The sequence below is a fragment of the Harpegnathos saltator genome, unplaced genomic scaffold (assembly GCF_003227715.2).
Source record: "Harpegnathos saltator strain DR-91 unplaced genomic scaffold, Hsal_v8.6 scaffold16, whole genome shotgun sequence".
NCBI lineage: Eukaryota > Metazoa > Arthropoda > Insecta > Hymenoptera > Formicidae > Harpegnathos > Harpegnathos saltator.
This window is the reverse complement of record NW_020229939.1, coordinates 381,064-403,827: the sequence shown is the minus strand read 5'-3', so window position 1 is coordinate 403,827 and position 22,764 is coordinate 381,064. Positions and strand designations below refer to the sequence as shown.

The 22,764-nt window shown below is 43.6% G+C and overlaps 1 protein-coding gene and 1 long non-coding RNA gene across 3 annotated transcripts in view; one reads left to right on the top strand and one right to left on the bottom strand.

The window, feature by feature from the left end:
* LOC105185401 (PTB domain-containing engulfment adapter protein 1) overlaps positions 1-22,764 on the bottom strand; it is a 45,380-nt gene that overhangs the window by 18,069 nt on the left and 4,547 nt on the right. Inside the window, exon 1 of one of the 2 annotated variants that reach the window (XM_011144877.3) lies at positions 10,878-11,125. The exons of the other annotated variant lie outside the window; for it this stretch is intronic. The gene's annotated coding sequence lies outside the window, so the exon portion shown is untranslated. Of the gene's footprint in view, positions 1-10,877; positions 11,126-22,764 lie in introns of those variants that run through there. 2 annotated transcript variants of the gene reach the window in all.
* On the top strand, positions 17,655-18,661 carry LOC105185402 (uncharacterized). The gene is made up of 3 exons (XR_003112575.1): positions 17,655-17,933; positions 18,045-18,242; positions 18,381-18,661. It is a non-coding gene; the product is annotated as an uncharacterized LOC105185402 (long non-coding RNA).

Here is a 22,764-nt window from a genome sequence, read left to right as displayed (position 1 = left end):
TGCATTAATTCGAGTTGTTCGTACGTGCGTGCGTTCTTTTGTTATATTATCATTCCCGGACAACCTTGACAAAGTTAACGCTTTCCCTGTTAGTGGGAAGTATACTTCCGACTTTTTCTTGATTCAATTTTGCGTTGTAAATCACATAATTTTGAAGAACTAATCGGTGACTTGAGAGTTCTCCAGATAACCGAATAGTTGTTCAACATACTCCAATAGGTTTTTATACCCAATTATTCATTTGTGATTATTTATAACAAATCAGAGTTGAAAAAGATGCTTTTTTTTTTTAGGGAAAAATCGATTCCTCGGAGAGTACTGAAATGTAGAGGTCTGAAATTTTCCACCAAATATTTGCTTGATGTTGTACAAAACTATATACTTTTTCAGTATTTTTTTGAAGGTTAGATTTATTTTTATAAACAAATATTTCTACAAAAACGGCCGAAATTTGATTTTTTTGCACTTTTTAGCTCTATTTTCCTACTCTTTTTAATTCTGTATCTCCATCTTATCCTTACTATTAATATTATTTTATTCAAAAATGAATGTTTAATCTCTAGTAAGCATAAATATGCAGTATTGAACATTTTCTCACATAAATTTTTTCCAGCTCGATCGAGTTCCATCGTCTAGAATCATATATTCTTGCTACGACCCGGTCATTATTTAACAATAATTGAAATTTTCATTTTGTACATCATGATCGCCATATTGAGTTTTGCTGCCATTTTGAATTTTGCAAATCTGACTTTAGGTTCGTAATCAGCGTACGTAGGACTACCAGAAAACGTAGGACTACCAAATATTTTAATAATTTTTCAAAGGAAGTTAATTTAGCAGTGAAAGGATCAAGCGATATTTTAAAGACGCGTAAACGGCCTTCGATGAAGGCTTCTTGCTGTTTCTTTCAGATTCTAATTTTTATACATTTTGAGGCATCTCTTGGGAAATGTGCTTGGGAAATTATCAGTTCACTTTGCGAGCAAAATCCGTGCAAGATCTTGAGCTACGTTTGCGAAGCAAACGAGCGAGGCAAAGGTGACCCCCCAGCTGACAACGACACCGACCGCGTGCGTTCGCCAGTCGTGTAACGGCTGCTGAGCCTCGCGACCCGGGCAGGTTTTTCCTGGCGAGGAATTAACGACGGTAACTGTCGCTCATCTAATAGCTTCATTGTGCGACCGTTACACGTCGTTGACGAGAAAAGAAGGAAAAACCATCGCGTCGGCGACAGATGCTCGGCGTAGATCGCGAGGAACGCTTTCGCGGAATTTGCAATTGCCCGGTTCGCCGTCGACGACACGCCGCGGCCGTCGCGTCGGCACCATTAGACGACCATTAGGCACGCGGGTGTACGTAATAGATGACAAGTGCGAAACCGCCTAACGTGTGCACCTCTACCTACCTACCTTCCGCATCGCCCCACAGTGGGGCCGCACACTGAGAGAAAAGTATATGATATTTGGAACTGTAATGATATAGTAACTAAATTATAGTCCGAAATATCATATTTATAGTAACTATATGGTATATTACCGTAATATCGGTAATAATTACGATATAGGCATAACCAACCATATAATATTTTTACTAAGAATTATAGTAAGTTAAATTAAAATTATTGTATGGATACAAATATAAAATTGTAGGTAAAGTAACTCTTTTATATAATCAATATTACTAGAAATATTTACTAAATGATGACAGATGTAACTGTAACTACATGAATATTAAATCTCACATATTTGTGAATAAGAAAATACCATATAATGTGGTGGTAATTAAACAATTATTTAAGACAATTATTGACTATATGTTTGTGTTTATTTTACTATATTTTGCAGGTTCCACGAACTATAAAAATATGGTTGACGCCAAAATTAACTATAAAATATAGTGATATTATAGTTGATTCAACTATATTTTTCTATCAGTGCAGATGAGATTTTTTGGTTCGAATTCTCTAGAGACCTGAATTTCCAACCGATCATCGGCACCAATGGATGAGGTTGATCCTGAATAAATTCCGAAGAGATCTGTCTTGCCAAAATTAAAAGAAATATTCTTTTCTCGAATTACTAGCCCCAAAAGAGGAAAAATTATCGTTAAACGCGAGAAACTTGTGAAATATTCATCATTCGACACTTATTTCTATCTAATAGCGTATTCAGCGGATTGAAACTATGAAACCAATCAACAGACACCTCGAGATTTATCGATTTTGAAGCAGAAACTCATCAACCCAAAACTCATATGCCCAAAATACAAAAACATCAAATATAGACCCGTTAAGCACAAAACCGAGAGATCTTGAGTCTTAAGCCCATCAACCTAGGAATCTATCAATCCGAGAACTTTTCAGTTCGTGGATGCATGAAGCCGTATATACGGGCAGTCTGAAAAGTTCTCGGCCTGACACATAGATGGCATTAGAAATTGTCAAACTATAATTGTATTGGAAAGTGGCATCCCTGATATAAACCCATAAAAAATTTAATTTCGGTCTGTCAAGTCATTCGAGTAGTAGCACCAGTTTAACATTGACGTGTCATTGTCTTTTTTAAAATGGAAAAAAAAATTGAATATCGTGCAGTGATTAAATTCTTTGTTTTGGATGGTTTAACACCAACAGAAATTCATCCGAAATTGTTAAAAGTGTATAAAGATGCATCACCTTCACTTTCCACTGTGAAAAAATGGGCTGCTCTTTTTAAATCTGGTCGTACAAGCCTCGAAGATGATCCATGCGAAGGTTGTCGGCAAAAACTGCTACAACACCACAAAACATTCAACAAGTCCATGATATGGTGTTAGATGACCGGCGAGTGAAAATGCGTGAAATAGCTGAGGCCATAAGCATCTCAAAAGAACGAATTGGAAATATTTTGCATGAAGAATTACATATGAAAAAGCTTTGCGCAAGATGAGTGCCGCATTTGCTAACAATTGACCAAAAATGCATTCGAATGCGTATTTCTCAAGCGTGTTTGGATCGTTTTAAGCAAAACGGAAAATGGATTTCAAGCGTCGTTTCATAACTGTTGATGAAACTTGGATCCACCACTATACACCAGAGCGAAAAGAACAGTCGAAACAATGGATTGAAGCCACGTGCAGATTGAAGTGTACGTGCACCAAAGAAGGCAAAGACGGTTCCATCAGCAGGAAAGGTTATGGCAACAGTTTTTTGGGATTACAAAGGTGTTTTGTTGATCGATTATCTTCAGAAAGATAAAACGATTAACTCTGAATATTATTGTAATCTTTTGGATCTATTGGATGCAAAAATTCGTGAGAAAAGAACCTGCTTTAAAGAAGAAAAGAATCGTTTTCCATCAAGACAATGCACGTGTTCACACAAGTGTTTTGACAATGGCAAAATTCAACGAATTAAAGTACGAATTGCTTGAACATCCAGCGTATCCACCAGATTTGGCTCCCTCTGACTATTATCAGGTTTCCAAACCTGAAAAAATTCCTGGCTGGAAAGCATTTTACATCAAATGACGAAGCTATTGCAGCCGCGGATGGATATTTTGCAGACCTTCCGGAATCACACTTTAATAATGGTATTGAATTATTGGAAAAACGTTGGAATAAATGTATTGAAGTTTTAGGAGATTATATTGAAAAATAAAATATATTTCACGGCAAAAAAATATTTTCTTCCATTGTTAGGCCGAGAACTTTTCAGACTGCCTATGTATTAAGAGCCCCAAATAGTCCGAGAACCCAATCTAGCCATAGCTCGAGAACCTAATAATACTCGACGTTGAATATTCAGCTGTAAAACATTAAGCTCGAGCCTCGAAACTTTGAAGACAAACCCTAAACCCATGAACCCTGAATCGATAATTTTTCCAAAGTTTCGACTAGACAGATCTCTTTGGAATTTATTCAGGATCAACCCCTCATCCATCGGTGTCGATGATCGGTTGGAAATTCAAGTCTCTAGAGAATTTTCAACCAAAAAATGTCATCTGGCCCCGCCGCGCTGTGCGCCCGTATACGCGCGCGGGTACAGCCGTGCAGCACACGTTGACAGCGGGTTGCATAACGTTCAAGGTGAAACTCCCCCACCGTCAACGAGACAATCGTGTCTCGCTGCGGCCGCCGCAGCAGCAGCTGGTCACTGCTGGCGATGCCGGTCAATTAGTATCGCTGTTAATTCAATCTCTGCCTGCCCGGTAGATCCGGCCGCTTGACGGATTAATGGAACGCCCGTTCCAAGCAAACTGCACCGAGTGCGCGCGGAACGTCGTCATCTCCCCTTTTTGTAACAAAGGGGGGGGGGGGTAGAGAGAGAGGTAGCCGATTTCGTACGATCAAAAATTCGATTGCGCTATTTGCTCATTGATTGAACACTTCTGACATGCCATATCTCTCTCTCTCTCTCTCTCTCTCTCTCTCTCTCTCTCTCTCTCTCTCTCTCTCTCTCGTCACCTTTATGTCCGCTCGAAATAAAAATCCAGGATATCGAATGCCGAAACAGCTTATCTATCAGCTGCGAATAAAAGATTCGCGACTGCGAGATTCGAGCGTGCCAAAGAGACGAGCACGAGCGGCCGGAGAGAGAGAGAGAGAGAGAGAGTGTGCTAGGCGGGATTATAATTAGAGACATTCTTTCACGGAGACAACTTTCATTCGAAAAAATAAGAACAAATCTCGAGACGAGACGCGATTCGCTCGGTGGAACGCAATTTGCATAGAAAGAGTGAAAAAGTGGAAAAGCGCGTTAGACTCGCGCGGATTTCTTCGCGAATCATTAAGCGAGAATCCACGGGCCACGCTAACCAGGCGCCGCCGCCACCGCCGCCGAATGACTATACATTTAGCGAGGTAAACTATTTTTCCGGCGGATGCGGTCAATTAGAAAATAGTCAGCCGCACTTTCTCTCTCCCGGGTGGCCGTCGCGACGCGCCGCGGCCCGTCGCCCCTTCGTCGACGTGTCGGGCTGTTTAGAAGAAAAACGGAAAGGCGAGTGAAAGAAAAGGAATAAAAATCTCTTGTGGGTCATGACCCACATGGTCGGCCATCGCGACAGCTCCAACCTTTTACGGCGAGGACTTCTTGCCCGATGTTTGTATGAGACGACGCGGCATATTCTCTCGTTTAATTCACGCTGCCTCGTTCACTTTCCATCGCGCTGCGCTGCGATCCGATCCGATCTCTCGAAACACATTCGCGATGCTACTCGGCCGAGTCCTCTCGTGAAAATTTTCTATTTCTACATTTCACGTATTCTCTTTTCCTCTCTCTCTCTCTCTCTCTCTCTCTTTCTCTCTCTCTCTCTCTCTCTCGCTCTCTCTCTCTCTCTCTCTCTCTCTCTCTCTCTCTCTCTCTCTCTCTCTCTCTCTCTCTCTCCCTCTCTTACGTTCCACAGCCGAACGCGCGCGTTCGACCTATTTTCACTCGGCTCATTAATGCCGTTCGACACTCGTGTTCGTTAAAACTCTCGACGCTGCTGATCCGCTCGCTCGTTTAGGTACGCAACAATGTTTCCTTGTTCTTTCCGCTCTAAATCCGCCTTTAAATATATCTGCAGCGGACAGAAGCGCGAGCGCGAGCGGCCGCTGTCTCACACACAGCCTGCGCGAGTAATACAAGTATTATGGGTACAATGGCCAGGTAACAAGCGAAAAGAAACCAGCGCCTAATGTTCCCACATGGCGTCGAATGCGCTATTGTGTACGTAACGCGCGCAGGATGCGCCGACGGAAAACCCTCCGCTTCCGCGCAATTATGAGTCGCGGCTGATGGAAAAGTCGCGTACAGATCGATCTTTCCGTCGCGCGTCGTCGACGCACCGTCATCGGAGAGAAGAGACAGACAGAGATACGAGTGCGAATTATCTTTCCTTCTTTTTTGTAGGAAACTCATCGACGGTGTACTACCGTCCGCTCGCGTTTTAACGCAAATCCCTGGTCTGGTTCTCGTCGCGCGCGCGATAATGAACAATGCGCGGCTCTGAGTACGCGCGCGTTAATCGACGGGTGGGATTGAAAATTGCCCCGCAGGAAACAACGGCTTGCACGCTCCTCGATTTGGATTTAATTCAAATTCGATATCGTGATTTATATAATCGTGATATGTACAATCGCCTGAGACGGGAGAGACACATGAAAATTGCGTGCGAAAGCCAGGAGTGCAGCACTCCCCATTGGCGCATAAATACACAAATTTGCGGGACGAACTCGCGTGGAAGCTCGAGGGCGAAAATTTACATCTCGCACAGCGAGATCAGCGAATGTGATCATTTCTCTCTTTCTTTCTCCTTCAAAGGCGGTGGTTCTCGCTTATATTGCGTGGTAAATGTAAATGCATCTGTACGTGCGAATAAACGCTCACGTTCACCGCTAGCGACAGTTTCGAGAGAGCGACTTTGCGGTGGTCGCAAGACGCCTGGAAATTTCGCCCCGACACGGCGCCGACACGTGCGCCGGCCGATTTATCGCACTCGTTTCGGCGGAGAAACGAAAAGCGAGCCGAGATAGGGCACGATTCCGATCCGTGCGCGAAGAAAGGAAAAGTCACGGCGCCCGTCGCGCTCTATCTGTCCCGACGTGATTTCTCGAGCGAACAACTTCGTCCCGCGCGCTCTCATCGAGCGACCTCTGACACGGGTCAGAGGTATCGGGGTCCTTCGGCCGCCGATAACCTGCGGACCTCTCCGGCGGCGGTATTAATGCGGAGAGCCTCGCAGCGCTCAATAATATTTTTTGAGCCTACTTATCGTCGAAATAACGCTCGCGATCGATAGCCTTTGCTCGTGGAATCTTTGTTTCTCGCGCGCGCGCATTGCGCCAGAGTCGGCCGCTCGGCAAGTCAAAACAATCGTCCTCGACGGGATTATCAGGTATCAGGTGCACCACCTGATAGTGCCGGGATAGTGGAGTGATCGCTGAGAGAGACGGCCACGTGCACGCCGACTGTGGCCGAGCGTCACGAATGCATTCTTCGCGGACGATCTCGCGGACAATGGAGGAACAAGGCCTGACTGAGGCTGGTCAGCGTGAGTCGAGCTGAGAGAGTATCGCCGCACTCTCGTGCGTGCACGCGTTAAATTATGCGTCGCCGCATGCTCTTACGCGTATACAGACCGGGGGACACACAATGCGGCAACGTGTGCGTTCACGCACAGGTCGGGGCACGATGGCTTTTAAACCGGGCGACGCGAGAACGAGAGAACAAACGAGCGAGCGGCAGAGAGAGAGAGAGAGAGAGAGAGAGAGAGAGAGAGGGAGAGAGTCCATTCGGAAGCGAGAAGGTTTAAAGGTCTCCTCGGACTCAGCGCTCTGAGCGCTGAGGGCAGCGCTTAAACGCCTCTATTAAGGCGTCATTATTAGCGTCTCGACAATAAGATTCCCCCCTTCCGCGCGCGGCTGTGTGTCACGATCGCTTCGACGCACACTGGTCGTTTCGCAGATTGACGTGTCCGGACGTGCCGGATGCGCATTTTTGAGACACGCTGTAGCCCCGTCGTCGGTGCCCCCGGGGGCGGCACCAATCCGAGTCGACTCGACGAGACGGCCTTATAAAAAGCGATACTGTTACTTCCGAGATGCACGCGCGCGCGCGCGCGCGGAGAATTGCTCCTCCGCTCCGCTGGTAGCACAGACGTCTAATTAAAGGCCGCGAGCGAGCGACTCGCGAGAAAACGGGGGTGAGAATCCTCCGCGCGGAGGATTATCCGCGAGAGCGGAGGAGCGCGCTCGCTTGCCTTTAGCATCGCGCTAGACCGGCTAATTGTCGCTGGATTTACACGCTGCAGACAGTGAACGCGCGCACGACGTTATCAACGCGCTGCTGGGCTGGGCGTGTAATTGCGATAAATTTATCGCCGCGCAGAATCGCTCAGCGCTCGCGCCCGGAGAGTGAATGAAATTAATAGGGTGGGATATGCGTGCAGCGCGCGCGCGCGCGCGTCAACGTTGTCTCACGCGCCGGCATCAATCTCTTATCACGATAGGATCTCTCTCCAGGATCTAGACATGTAAATTACAGAAGTGTATACTAGAGATGTGCGAACTATTCAAATTCGATTCGAATCCGAATAATTCGGAATAATTTCGAACTGCGAAGATCCGAATACGAATCAAATACATTAGGGTTTGCGCGCATCAGCTAAAAACGGGCCACCTGGACCTGTGTATGTTTGGAGCCTTAACTTGTAATTAACTCAGCTTATAATTAATAACTTAATTATAAATTACTTTAAATATTTAAATATGTAGTTTACTTTAAGATGATATTACAATATCAATACTCACTTTCATATTGAAATCTTCCATCATTATTTGCATCTTTAATTAAAATCATGTTAAATTTTTTAATGATTCGATTCGATTTCATTCGACTCGATTCGAATTCGAATGAAATTTCATAGATTCAATTTGATTCGAATTCGAATCGCATCGAATCTAATGTAATTCGATTCGTTTCGAATCCGAATCCCCATGATTCGAATCCGAATAATTCGGAAATTTCGAACCGCGAAGATCCGAATACGAATCAAATACATTAGCGTTTGCGCGCATCAGCTACAAAACAGGCCATCTGGGCCTGTGTATGTTTGGACTCTTAACTTGTAATTAACTCAACTTATAATTAATAACTTAATCATAAATTACTTTAAATATTTAAATATATAGTTTACTTTAAGATGATATTACAATATCAATACTCACTTTCATATTGAAATCTTCCATCATTATTTGCATGTTTAATTAAAGTCATGTTAAATTTTTTAATGATTCGATTCGATTTCATTCGACTCGATTCGAATTCGAATGAAATTTCATAGATTCGATTTGATTCGAATTCGAATCGCAACGAATCTAATGTAATTCGATTCGTTTCGAATCCGAATCCCCATGATTCGAATCTGAATAATTCGGAAATTTCGAACCGCGAAGATCCGAATACGAATCAAATACATTAGCGTTTGCGCGCATCAGCTACAAAACGGGCCATCTGGGCCTGTGTATCTTTGGACCCTTAACTTGTAATTAACTCAGCTTATAATTAATAACTTAATTATAAATTACTTTAAATATTTAAATATATAGTTTACTTTAAGATGATATTACAATATCAATACTCACTTTCATATTGAAATCTTCCATCATTATTTGCATCTTTAATTAAAGTCATGTTAAATTTTTTAATGATTCGATTCGATTTCATTCGACTCGATTCGAATTCGAATGAAATTTCATAGATTCGATTTGATTCGAATTCAAATCGCATCGAATCTAACGTAATTCGATTCGATTCTTGATTAAAAAATTCTTGATTCGTACGTCTCTAGTGTACTAGTACTAGTATACATCCACGCGGCGCGGATTTTAGGGACGGAGGAATTGCGCGCGGTTACTCACCGCGGAGGCGAGTTACAACATTGCCGCCGCCGACCGACAGACTGCAACAATGCATTGAGGAAAAAGTAATTGGTGTTTTTAATTACAATTGCAACGAGTGTTGCGCTATAATGCTGGTGACGATAACCTTACATGTACAGATATATCGCCGCTGCTATTTTCTCGTTTTCGAGCGATGAAAAGATATGCTTGACGCCGAGGAAAGACAATAATCCCAGTGACGTAGAGCATTCTTTTCTCTTTTCATGTACGCGTCAATGTTTCGCGCGTGGCGTACAATTGCGACCGAAGAAGGCGAAGGAAGCCGGCGAAGTCCTCGAGATCGAGTTTCGTACGAGTCACCCGAGTTATTAGTCGGCTATTAATAAAGACGCGGTTCTTGCGACGCGCAATGACGGTGTTCCCATGCGCGGAAGCATCGCTCTCAAGGTGGCCACCTTAGTCGAGAGAACTCTCCGCGTCGACTAAGAGGACTAAAACCTTTGACGGTGCGACGAAGAAACTCGCGCGCGGCCGAGTCGAAGATTGATCCTGAGAGAGGCGGCGGAGGCCTTCGAGCGTGTTACGACGTAAGAAAGTAATCGACGAAAGGACGCTTGAAGAAAGTGGAGCGCCCGCTTTAATTTGCGGATTTCACTGAAAAGCCAGCGAGTCAAGTTATACTCCTTATGATTTCATTCGCGGATCTCTCGCGTTCGTGCTCGCGAGCGATCTCGCGCGACGTAAGAAAGTGATCATTCTCTACGTCGCTCCGGAGGCGCGGAGGCGAGGCGAGGCGAGGCGAGGCGAGGCGAGGCGAGGCGAGGCGAGGCGAGGCGAGGCGAGGCGAGGCGAGGCGAGGCAGCAGCAGCCGTCGCCGTCGCCGTCGATTGTGGCGGCGCGAGTTTTCACTCGAGGAGAACGGAATAACCCATTTATCCGCGCCGTGTGCCTCCATCCAGCCGGGAGGGACGCGGACTTTAGATTTCCCGTCGTTCGGCTCCGCGAGCAATTAGCCGTTAATTACTCGGGGTTTATCGAAGCCTGCCGTGAGTTCGGCGAGTTGTATGTTTCACGGTCGAACGGACGAGGATTCCACCGGTCGAGCTCTGTCCAGCAGTATCATCGTCATCTTCATCACCGCCGACGCCATCGTCGTTATCCTCGCGGCTGGATGATTTATAAATTCGCGAGCACGGATGTGAGAATGACGTTCTCATAATTAAGCCCGATCAAGGAGGATTTCGCACGTGCGAGTGACGCGCGCGTCCAGCTATCTCGCCTTCCACCGCGAACACCGGATGACGATAACTCCGCGGAGTCGACGAAACGAGTCGACGATCTTGCGAACGTCGCTTCGGATCTGTCGCAGATCTGCGCGTTTTATTCGCGCGACAAAATGCGCTCGCGATCGGGAGAGACGGATAAGCCCACCCATGACTGTATTCTCGTTCGCGTTGCCGCGAACTCGAACGATCGACGCCCCGCTCGAGTATCTCGCGAGGATCGCTCACCTGGTTGATGATCCGTCCTCGTCTGAGAGTGCGATTCCACGGGCGCTCAACGGGCTCGCGCGGGATGCATTCCCAAATTTCGCGCGTCTTCGCGAAGGAGCTCGAGAGAGAGAGAGAGAAAGAGAGCGAGACCTCGCAATTCCCAGGCGGACCGGCGCGAGAAACAACACTAGCCGACTGACGTCTCGCGGCAGACTGACATTCGCGGGCACGTTGCGCCGCGAGAAGAACCGGACGCGGACGAGTGCGGCCGATCTCCTCTCCGCGCGTCGAATCCGCGCGGCGCGGCGCGGCGCGGCGCGGCGGGAGAGGAGCGAGCGAACGGTCGTGGGAGTCGAATCGCGCTGCTAGGTAGATTATTCGGTGAAACGGCGGCCGGACGGCCGGCTCTGATATGGGTGGCGGTACCAGCCACGGTCGGGACCGTGGTCGGGCCAGTCGTCGTCGTCGCTCGTCGTCCACTTATTCCTCGCGAACGTTTGCCAGCCATTCCAAAAGGAAGAGAAAAGTCGAACCGAGCGGCCGTCGCGTCGCCGACGTCGTTAGTGACATTTTCGATTCTGCGCTGAGCCGAAAAGAAGAGAAGTTATGTTGCGACAGAGAGATAGAGGAGAGAGACAGAGAGAGAGAGAGAGGGGGGGGGGAGAGGGAGAAAGAAAAGATTACAATAGACTGCAGAAATTTGTACCGCGAGAATATACTCTTTGGATGGAGAAGAGGAGAGAGAGAGAGAGAGAGAGAGAGAGAGAGAGAGAGAGAGAGGGGGGGAGGAGAGCGAGATAGCGACTGATCGGTCGCGCTGAGAGCTGTCGCGGCGAGTCTTCACAGAATAAAGTAGTGAGCGCAATCGTTGATGGTAGATGATCCGATAGAATGAGAAGGGATAGGAGGATGGCGGTACCAGCCACGGCCGAGACCGAGCTGTGTCCGTCCTCCATCGTGGGCTACAGGTTGTTACAGGGGCGGGGAGGAGACGAGGGAGGCGATGGAGAGACACGCGTGTTCTTACGATCAGGATGTCTCTCTTTCTTCCTCTCTGCTTATCTGTCGGTCACTACTCGCCCGTCCGTGTCTCTCTCTCTCTCTCTCTCTCTCTCTCTCTCTCTCTCTCTCTCTCTCTCTCTCTCTCCTGGTCCCTTCGCGCTAAATAGATAAGGGGATAACCGGCGCCGCGCGCGAGATCGTCTCGAAACAATCGGCCGACGATAGTTACACTCCATTCTCTATTCATAGCTCGGCGAGCGTTACGCGAGGCCGAACACGGCTCACCGGGAGATCGCTGTAATCTCGAGGAGTTCAATTACCGACACTATGGGAAAGCGAATTGCGATCACCTTAGCCGATCGTCGCGTTTTTCGATCGCCGATCGCCCTTGTCAACGCGCGAAGGAATCCGCTCTTGCGAGGAGATCCGGAAAATCGATCGTCGCCAGCGAGATCCTTATCGTGGCGGCAACGAGAATCTCAGCCCCCGCCGCGGGGGCAAAAATCCTTCCCGCGAGGGGTTTTTGTAAAAGATCGGCCGAGTGAAATTCACAGGGCGAGGCTCAGCGCGACAAGATGCGCGTGGCGAGTGCACTTCTACGCATTTAACGGCCGTAAACGTGAAACGTTCTTCGCAGCAGCGAGTGACCCCGTATACACATGCACGCGCGACACACACGCACACAACGATATCTCTCTTTTATGAAGCCGGTCGCTATCACAGCAAGTGCGCATTTAACTACCGTTTTGAGAGAAATAACGCCGAATTGCGAAAGCACGCGAGGGCGTTCCGCCATGCGACGCGCGGACGTTAAAAGGTGCGTGACCGCGTATAAACGCGAGCGATCATAAATCACGCGTTTTTGCCAGCCAGTTTCTTTTCTCTCTCTTCGTATACGTCTTTTTTCTGTTTGCTCCTTTCCTCGGTCTTTTCTGTACTCGCGCGTCGGAAAATCCGCTGCCGCCGCGCGCAAAGCAATATTAATGAGCTCCGCGAAGTAAATAATACGCGCTAATGCACGTCGTATGTGAGCACCTCTCAATGGCTTTTAACTCGCACACGTGGCTTGACAACCCGCGCAAGCGACCCGTGCGAAGCAAAGTTCCGCCACGATAAAGGACAAAGCCGAGAGGTGAGAAGGACATTCTAAAACAAACCAAGCAGCTTTTTTCGCAGCCCGCGGCGGTCGTTCGGAATTATTAAAGCTTCTTTATTTTTGCAACAACGACAACTATTTTGGCAGTTGAGCCGGATAACGAGAACATATCTAGTTTAATGACACAAAATACCGTCGTAAAAATTCCTCCTCCCCTTTCCCATCGTGGCGGAGTGGGATTTACTGTCGGCGGTGAAACCGAAAAACTTCACGGCCGAATCGCCGGGATTTCCGCCGATCGCCGCGATCGAGGCGTATCGAGGCGATTAGCGCGATTCCAAACAGAACACACCGTATTGTAATCGCAGGCAGCGAGCGAGAATCGGCATCACCGGCCACTAAACGCGGACAACAGGTTTCAGGTGTGATTCAGCGTCGCGGCGGGGAACCGGTTTTTTTTCCATGCGCATGCTCGTCACCTCATTCATTATACAATCAAACGCCGAAAGGCGGGTTGCACAATTTTTGTTTTGGTTCCCTCTTTCCGCCGGTTATAAGTGGCCAGCGGTCTTCGACGATCCGTCGGCGGAGACCCGCGCCTTCGTCGTCGTGGACACGGTAGCCGTGCGCGAAAGTAGGGAAAGTATCTCTCGATTTGTTCGCATCATATCCGACACACATATCGGCCGACGGTCGACGACAAAAGGAAATCGTAATCGGGTGTCGTTGCGAGACGCGAGTTGCGAGTTCAACGCGAGCGCGCCGCGCCGTTTGAATGAATTTTCGCGAGGAACGCGAGGAGATGCCGCCTCTGTGTTCCCGCATACAGGCGGAGCAACATTTTTGCGGAATCGTCGCCACATTGTGCCGCGCTAACGGGACGACGATTATCCGTGTGTCCGCGACGCGCGTGTGCGCGACGTTCACTTTACATAATAACGGCCGGGGCCGGGAACTTATTATAAAAACATCGTGTGCTCTCGCCGGTGACTCTATCGGTGTTCTCTATTACGCGAGAGAGAGAGAGAGAGAAATAATCGCGCTGCGTAATTCGTCTAGAATTCACTGGATTGATCGAAGCGCGCCGTGACGCCCTCGCGAGAGAGAGAGAGAGAGAGAGAGAGAGAGAGAGAGAGAGAGAGAGAGAGAGAGAGAGAGAGAGAGAGAGAGAGAGAGAGAGAGAGAGAGAGAGAGAGAGTGCGTAAAAAGGTTCGCGCTGAGAAACGCACGCGCGCGTATTTGCGTTTATCTTTGCTTAGGTATGCGTGCGTGCGTGCGTGTGCGCGGAATGCACACGCGTGTATGCAGGCGAATAACGCCCACTTGATAAACGCCGAGAGTCGACAGACAAAATAGCAATTAATCGTCGGAAATTCGCTGCAATGCGAAACACGAGAGCGGATTATCGCGCGGCCACGCCGCGCCGCGTCACCGCGCGAGCTCCTTTTTCACCGCGACTCTCGCGGTTCGCGTTTCGATTTGCACTTTCATTTTTCGTCACGACGCTCGCGCAAAACGCGCGGATCGCGCGCCAGCGTGAAATTGCAATCTCCAGCCGCGTAATTGTTGCGAGCGTACCGAGCATATGGAACGGAACGGCGCGCGGCGGAGAGCGTGTTCGAATAATTGTATCACTTCAGCTGCTTGAGAACGTGCAAACAAATCGACGATCGGAACGTCGATTGTGCAAATCGCGAGATCGCGGACTCTCGCGAGGTATCCGACTGCTCTCTCGAGGAGGTAGCGCATTCGCGGCTGGAATCTGCTCTCATGAAGCCGAGACGAAATTCGTCGCGACTTCTCGCCGCGACGCGTGAAATCGTTCCGTCGACAAAGCGGTCGGCCGGCCGGCCGGCCGGCCAATCTTATTATTCAACATTGCAGGTAAGTCGCAGTGCAGTAATACAACGCGACAACGTACCGCTCGCGACGCCGACGATATAAATACGCGCAGTTATGTAAAGCGAGATAGCAACAGATAATAGTAACGGAGATCGGGACGAAACGCGCGAAATCATTTTTTTCACGCGTCTACAGTAGTTTTCCTCGAACGGTGATAATTGAACGCGACGCACGCGGGAAACAGGATCTCTAATGATATCCATTCGTTGAACCCGCCTGTGTATGACGGACGTCTGCCTCTCGGAAAATTCCCCACGATTTCATCAATTTTACAATTTGAAATGATTAGCGCGACTCGACGCGCGCGCGCGCGCGTGGAATATTTTACGTCAGACGACGATTACGATTACGGAAGCGGGCGGGAGAGAGAGAGAGAGAGAGAGGGGAAGGGGAAGAAGAAGAAGAGACACGGAGGGGACACGGAGGAGTCGGTAGAGTAGAATTGATGGATTCGCGACATGTAATTTCCGCGTCAATAATGCGCGCGAGCGAAGGTTACCGGGAAGAGACGAACGTTTCCAACTGACGACAGTTCTCCAATTCCGACAATTCCGCCTTTTTGTTTATAAATTGTTTATTCGGCAACACTCATCTGGTTTGTCGGGATAAAGACTCGCATCGCGGATCGAGAGCGTCGTCGCGCGCGCGAAACGCGCGCCGAGAGTTTTCAAGGGGATTTTTTTCTCAACGGGCGAGGCGACGAATTTTGCGGCGCGTGCTTTTCCGCGGAAGAGCGCAAAAGTCAAACGTTAAAGTCGTCGGAGTAAAAACGCGTCTCGCGGGCGACGCCGATTACCGTTCACTCGGTATTACGTATGGCGTGCTTTTATCCGGCGGCGGAGCAATACGTTGTCTCATGGCGCGCCCGTCGGATCCGAACACGGTCGTTCTCGCTAATTGGCCTCGTAAATAATGTACAGGCGAAGCCGATAATGCACGAGTCGTATTGTCGAAACGAAAATCGACGCGAGCCAGAGACGGGCGTACGACGATAATAAATCACGTCGTCGAGAAGTTGCCGAGCGTGCGAGTCGAATTCGCGAGTCATCGATTCTCAATAGCGAAATTACGTTTCTACAGCTCCGCTAAACCTCGGCCGGCTCGCGTCTGGTTCGCGTGTAAATCCGATCTTGTAACCGACACCGCTTCGCGATATCGCGAAACACCCCGCTCTGCACAGCCCGCAAAATGTTTCCAGATGGTCAGCTGATCCCTACGCGACCGTGCTCTTGACCGTCGCGAGGGTCCCTTTCGCGCCCGCATTTTCGTGCGCCTGCATTGTGTCGTCGCATGGCAGAAGGTCGACGTTTCTCCATATACCGGGTGACCCGTCGCAACCCAGACGATTGCCCGCACCGTTACGCAAGTCGCGAGTCGCGACGGGCGTTTCAGATACAATTATCCGAGTGCTTTGATGACACTCCATACTGACGTCGCGTCGTACCGCATCACGTGCGTTCGCACATGAAGTTTCAGGAGGCGTTGACTAGCGCGAGCGAGCAGCGGCAAGCACGACTGTGATGTGATACCGTATCCAAATACTTTTATACTCGACGCTAACGATAAGTATTTCAGGATTTCCGCTGAGTATCTCGGCAAGATTTTCACGTTATCGTCGAGTCGTCAAGTTGAGATACAGAATACAGTGACAGTACGACAGACACTTCCAAATTTTTAAAAATGAGACAAGTGGGCGACAAGCGAGTGAAAGAAGTATCTCCTCGAGTCACATTACGTTCACATTACGTTCACATTACGTGAAATCACCGTGAAAATGCGCGATTAATTTTGCAAACAGAATGTCGAGGTAAATATTTCCTTAAAACATTTCACGCTAAATCTGGCAACCGAGAAACTAATGTCTGTGTTAAGTAACGCAGGTGCGAGATTCCTGGTAACTCTGACAGCTGCGAGTCATTCCCCCGAGAGTAAGTGTACCTTCCTTATGCGAAAGTAACAGATCGAAAACCCGGTGGAATGAGCTAGTGAAAATTCCGTAGTAAAAAGGAGCGTTATTAATTAAATTAATATTTTCTTTTAATTCCCCTCCTCCCTCTCTCTCAAGCTCTCTAAGATTCTGTTGTAGACGAAATTAAAAAGAAAAAAAAAAAATGTTATAGTCGATTTCATCGAATAACTTTTCTCCATTCTTTTCTCCTTTAAATTTAATTTCGTATAAGGCCTGGTTGCACCAACGTTATTTTGGCTTTAAGTAAAACTTAAAACTATAAACTTGTTGCACCAAAGTATAAGTAATACTTATAATGGTTTAAGTTGCACTTATATTAAGCGATGATTCTAGTACCGCTTAAGAAGGTTTAAGGAAAATAAATCGCCGTTGTAGCATATTATTGGTCGATTTTTACTGCTCGTGCATCGTTGGCGCGTAGAGCGGTTAGTTTTGAATGGTCAAGAGAAAATAAAGAGAAGAAAGAAGAACTATTCCTGTTAATTGCTTAAACAAGAAAAATGGATATAGATTACGATATGCTAGAAGATGACGATTTAGACGCATACGAGTTAATTGTTTACGGAATACCGCGAAATGCACATATGCGTAATAATTATTTTGCAGAGTATGAGGAATTAAATTCTTTTAGAAGATTTAAGTTAAGGAAAGAATCTGTTATAAATATATTAGAACAGATTGAAAATCAGTTACAATATACACATAATAGGTAAATATCTTATTTCTATTAATTCTAGATGTATAATCTTTAAATGTATGTAACATTATAGGTTGGTTGGTTTTAATTTTACAACAATATTTTTGTTAATTTTACAGAAATAATTTGGTAACACCAATGCAACAATTAGTGATTACTTTACGTCTTTATGCAACGAATGGTTTTTTTAATAACAATGGGGGACTATGGCGGAATGGACAAATCAACTGTATCACGAATAATTGTTAGAGTGTCTAAAGCTATAGCTTCTTTGGCACACATTTATATAAAGTTACCACAAACACAAGAAGAAATTTCACAAGCTCAAAGAAATTTTTACAATATTGCTGCATTTCCAAGAGTAATTGGTGCTATTGATTGATACACATGTAAAAATACAATCTCCAGGTATATTATAGTATTATAAGTATGTTTCATAAATATATAATTTATATGTTTAAAAAGACATACATTCATTGCTTTGTGTGTGTGTGTATGAAATTTATGTGTATGAAATAGGTGGTGATGATGCAGAAATATTTCGAAATAGAAAATCGTACTTTTCATTAAATGTACAAGTTGTGGCCAATGCTAATAAAGAAATAATTGACATCGTAGCTCGATGGCCAAGTTCAGTTCACGATTCAACAATTTTTCAGAACAATAATTTAAGAATGCTATTTAAAACACGTCATTTTCACAACTGCTTATTATTGGGTGTGTATGTATGATTTTAACGATAAAATAATGTATACTCTATTCTACATGTGATTACACGACGGAGTGTGTATGTGTGTGTAATTATTTTATCATAATTATTTGTTCATACTATTACAGTTAAACATACTGTTTCAGGTGATAGTGCATATCCTGCAAAACCTTATTTATTTATTCGTTATTAAACCCTGAAAGTCGTGCCCAACAATTATATAACGAGTCACAAATTCGAACAAGAACCGTACTAGAACACACATTTGGTATTTGGAAATGTAGATTTCCAATATCAGCATATGGAAGTCGTTTAAAGATCAGAACGGTAATGACAATAATAATAGCAACTGCTGTATTGCATAATAAAGCACAACGTCGAAGGGAAGACATGCCTCCTACTGATGATGAAGATGCAAATATTTTAGAAAATATTATCGTAGATAATAATGTAATAAACCTTCCTCATGCTCAAAATGAAGCAGGAAATGCTGGTCTAGTAGCATGTAATATTTTAATTAATGAATATTTTAACAACTTAAACACCAGTGTGCTATAAAACACATTTAAAATATTAAAAATAATTATATTATTTTTATAATAAATTACTACATTACTCATGTAATACAAAATTGTATTACTGTTGTGTGTAATAAATAACAGTATTATTACTTATATAATAAATACACATGTAAAAATATGAAGGATTGGTTTTATAATATCACATTTTTTTTATTTACGAACATATTTTTTATTGCACATGTATTGCACATAAAAATAATATTGTTTTTTGACAACACAAAATAATAATAAATAATATTAAAAGAACAATACTAGAAACTCTTCTTTGACATCACATTTTTTAAACTAAACATATACTTATGTAATATATATTATATTTTGTAATATAAATTTTCATATAACTCTTTAACCTAATATTACGTTTTACTTATATTATTATCATGAATAGGAAAGTTACTCAAAGGTGTAAAAAAAGTAAAATTTACACAGTTATTTTCTCAATTCTGCGTATCGGCGAGTTCGATATTGCGACTGCACAAAAATCTGATGTAGTAAATAAATCACTCAAGTTCTTCATAAAAGCATAATCTTCAATTTGGGTTGCAAAAATAATTGTGTAAACTTTATTTTTTTTCACGCCTTTTAAGTAACTTTCCCATTCCTGATTATTACCAAGTACAAAAATATTATAGAATCGAAAAAAGAAAAAGATGAAAAAAACACAAAATGTCATAGAAACTAGTGGAAGGACCACCAATTAATAACTGGTAATAATATTTTGTCACACCTGGTATCAGTCTTTTAATAAATACATTAGGAAAAAGGTTATTAAAGAAGGGAACTTTGCAATTTTCTCAACTATGCTTGCTTCAGTTGTATGTCTAATTCTAAACTTTTTCTCTTTAATTCAAATTCTATTTCGTTTTATTTATTTTTTGTCTCCATTTCTTCTTTTACAGCTATCAACTGCAACTTTGCAAGTTTCAATTCAACTTGTGCCAAATCACTATATTGTTTAGAAATGTGAGAACTGTTTAAAGCCATTGTCAATGTTCTACGTCGTCGTGCTATACTTTGACATAAATTTGATTCGTTTTCTTTATTTTCTGAGGCATTACTTTTTCTTACTTTTAATAATGTGTGTTTAGCTGCTCTTAATTTCTCTGGAGTATATGTATTCCAATTTGATGTACATTTTGTTCTCTTTACTATGTCTTCCTTGCATGCATGTGTTTGTATTAGGATCCTATAAATAACACATTAGTTATTAATTATAAACTTAATCATGAGATTTGACATTTACATTGCTATAACATAAAGCATATGTTATTTTTTGTTTATTGAAATACTTACGACATATGTATTATGTGTTCCAATAATTCCCTCCAAATCATCATCTAATGTTTCATACATTATATATTCTTCTTCCATATCTTCGCTAGATTGATTGTTATTATTAATGTACATAGCGTCATTAGCTACATTGAAATTCACGACCTCCATTAAGTTAGCCCTCCCCCCACATCGAAAATAAAATATCTATTAGGTGCAAAATTAAGTGCTACAATCCCGAATTTGGTGCTCGCGTGGTTTGGCAGAAAAAAAATAAAATAATGGGGGGGGCTAGCTTAACGTTAATTTAGCCCCCCACAAATAAAAAAAACGTACAACCAACACGTAAAATCGAAAACAAATTATGTTAAAATTAGGTGCTAATTAAGTGCTTCAAGAAACAATTTACGGATATTAAAAATATATCGCCGTTCAAAAGTTATAACAAAATAAATATGTCATCTCAACGATGACTGTCCAAGAGAGAACTTATATTATAAAATTAGGTGCTCTCGTGGCTATGGTATCAAATTAAACGTCTCTTCACGCACTGTTGAGATGCCTAAGCGCCGAATTAAGTGCTCGTCCCGTTTTGCAAAAATTCGCACTTAAACGTCGGCGGGCCATGCAGGTTACAAGAGAGAACCTGTCTTAAAAAATTAGGTGCTCTCATGATATGGGTCTCAAAACACTCGTTTTTTTATGTATTGTTTATATATCCAAACGCCGAATTAGGTGCTCGTCCCGTTTTGCAAAAATTCGCACTTAAACGTCAGCAGGCCATGCAGGTCACAAGCGAGAACCTGTCTTAAAAAATTAGGTGTTCCCACGATATTAGTCTCAAAACACTCGTCTTTTGATGCCTTGTCGAGATATCTAAATGTTGAATTTGGTGCTCATGTAGTTTGGCAGAAAAAAAATAAAATAATAGGGGGCGGGCTAGCTTAATGTTAACTCAGCCGTCCCCAAATGAAACAAACCTTTAACCAACATGTAAAACCGAAAACCAATTATGTCAAAATTAGGTACTAATTAAGTGCGCCAAGAAACAATTATGAGATATTAAAAATATAACGTCAATCAAAAGTTATAACATAAAAAATATATCATCTCAGGGATGACTATCCAAGAGAGAACTTATATTATAAAATTATTATCATTATTTATTATATTGTCTGTTATGTAATGTCTATTTATTTTTAAAACCATTGCTTTTCCATATATGCGTGGGCCATTTTGACACACCATTTATTCCAGTTGCTTATCAGTTTTGCAAAAATGTTTCTATTAAGTTTAATTAAGTTTTTATTTCCTCCATGGAATTGGATAATTTTTGTTAAATAATGTTTTCCTAATCATAATCGACTGGATTGGGTAATTATTAAAATGATTCAACTTATATATATATTTCATTATAAATCATATGTACCAAAGACATATGTAATATTTCTTTAGTACATATGATTTATAATGAAATATATATATAAGTTGAATCATTTTAATAATTACCCAATCCAGTCGATTATGATTAGGAAAACATTATTTAACAAAAATTATCCAATTCCATGGAGGAAATAAAAACTTAATTAAACTTAATAGAAACATTTTTGCAAAACTGATAAGCAACTGGAATAAATGGTGTATTAAAATGGCCCACGCATATATGGAAAAGCAATGGTTTTAAAAATAGACATTACATAACAGACAATATAATATATAATAATAATTTTATAATATAAGTTCTCTCTTGGATAGTCATCCTTGAGATGATATATTTTTTATGTTATAACTTTTGATTGACGTTATATTTTTAATATCTCATAATTGATTCTTGGCGCACTTAATTAGCACCTAATTTTGACATAATTGGTTTTCAGTTTTACGTGTTGGTTAAAGGTTTGTTTCATTTGAGGGTGGCTGAGTTAACATTAAGCTAGCCCGCCCCCTATTATTTTATTTTTTTTCTGCCAAACTACACGAGCACCAAATTCAACATTTAGATATCTCGACAAGGCATCAAAAGACGAGTGTTTTGAGACTAATATCGTGGGAACACCTAATTTTTTAAGACAGGTTCTCGCTTGTGACCTGCATGGCCTGCTGACGTTTAAGTGCGAATTTTTGCAAAACGGGACGAGCACCTAATTCGGCGTTTGGATATATAAACAATACATAAAAAAACGAGTGTTTTGAGACCCATATCGTGAGAGCACCTAATTTTTTAAGACAGGTTCTCTCTTGTAACCTGTATCGCCAGCCGACGTTTAAGTGCGAATTTTTGTTAAACGGAACGAGCACCTAATTCGGTGTTTGAATATCTAAATAATGCATAAAAAACGAGTGTTTTGAGACCCATGTCGTGAGAGCATCTAATTTTTTAAGATAGGTCCTCTCTTGTCACCTGCATGGCTCGCCGACGTTTAAGTGAGAATTTTTGCAAAACGGGACGAGCACTTAATTCGGCGCTTGGGTATCTCGACAGTGCGTGAAGAGACGTTTAATTTGATACCATAGCCACGAGAGCACCTAATTTTATAATATAAGTTCTCTCTTGGACAGTCATCGTTGAGATGACATATTTATTTTGTTATAACTTTTGAACGGCGATATATTTTTAATATCCGTAAATTGTCTCTTGGAGCACTTAATTAGCACCTAATTTTAACATAATTTGTTT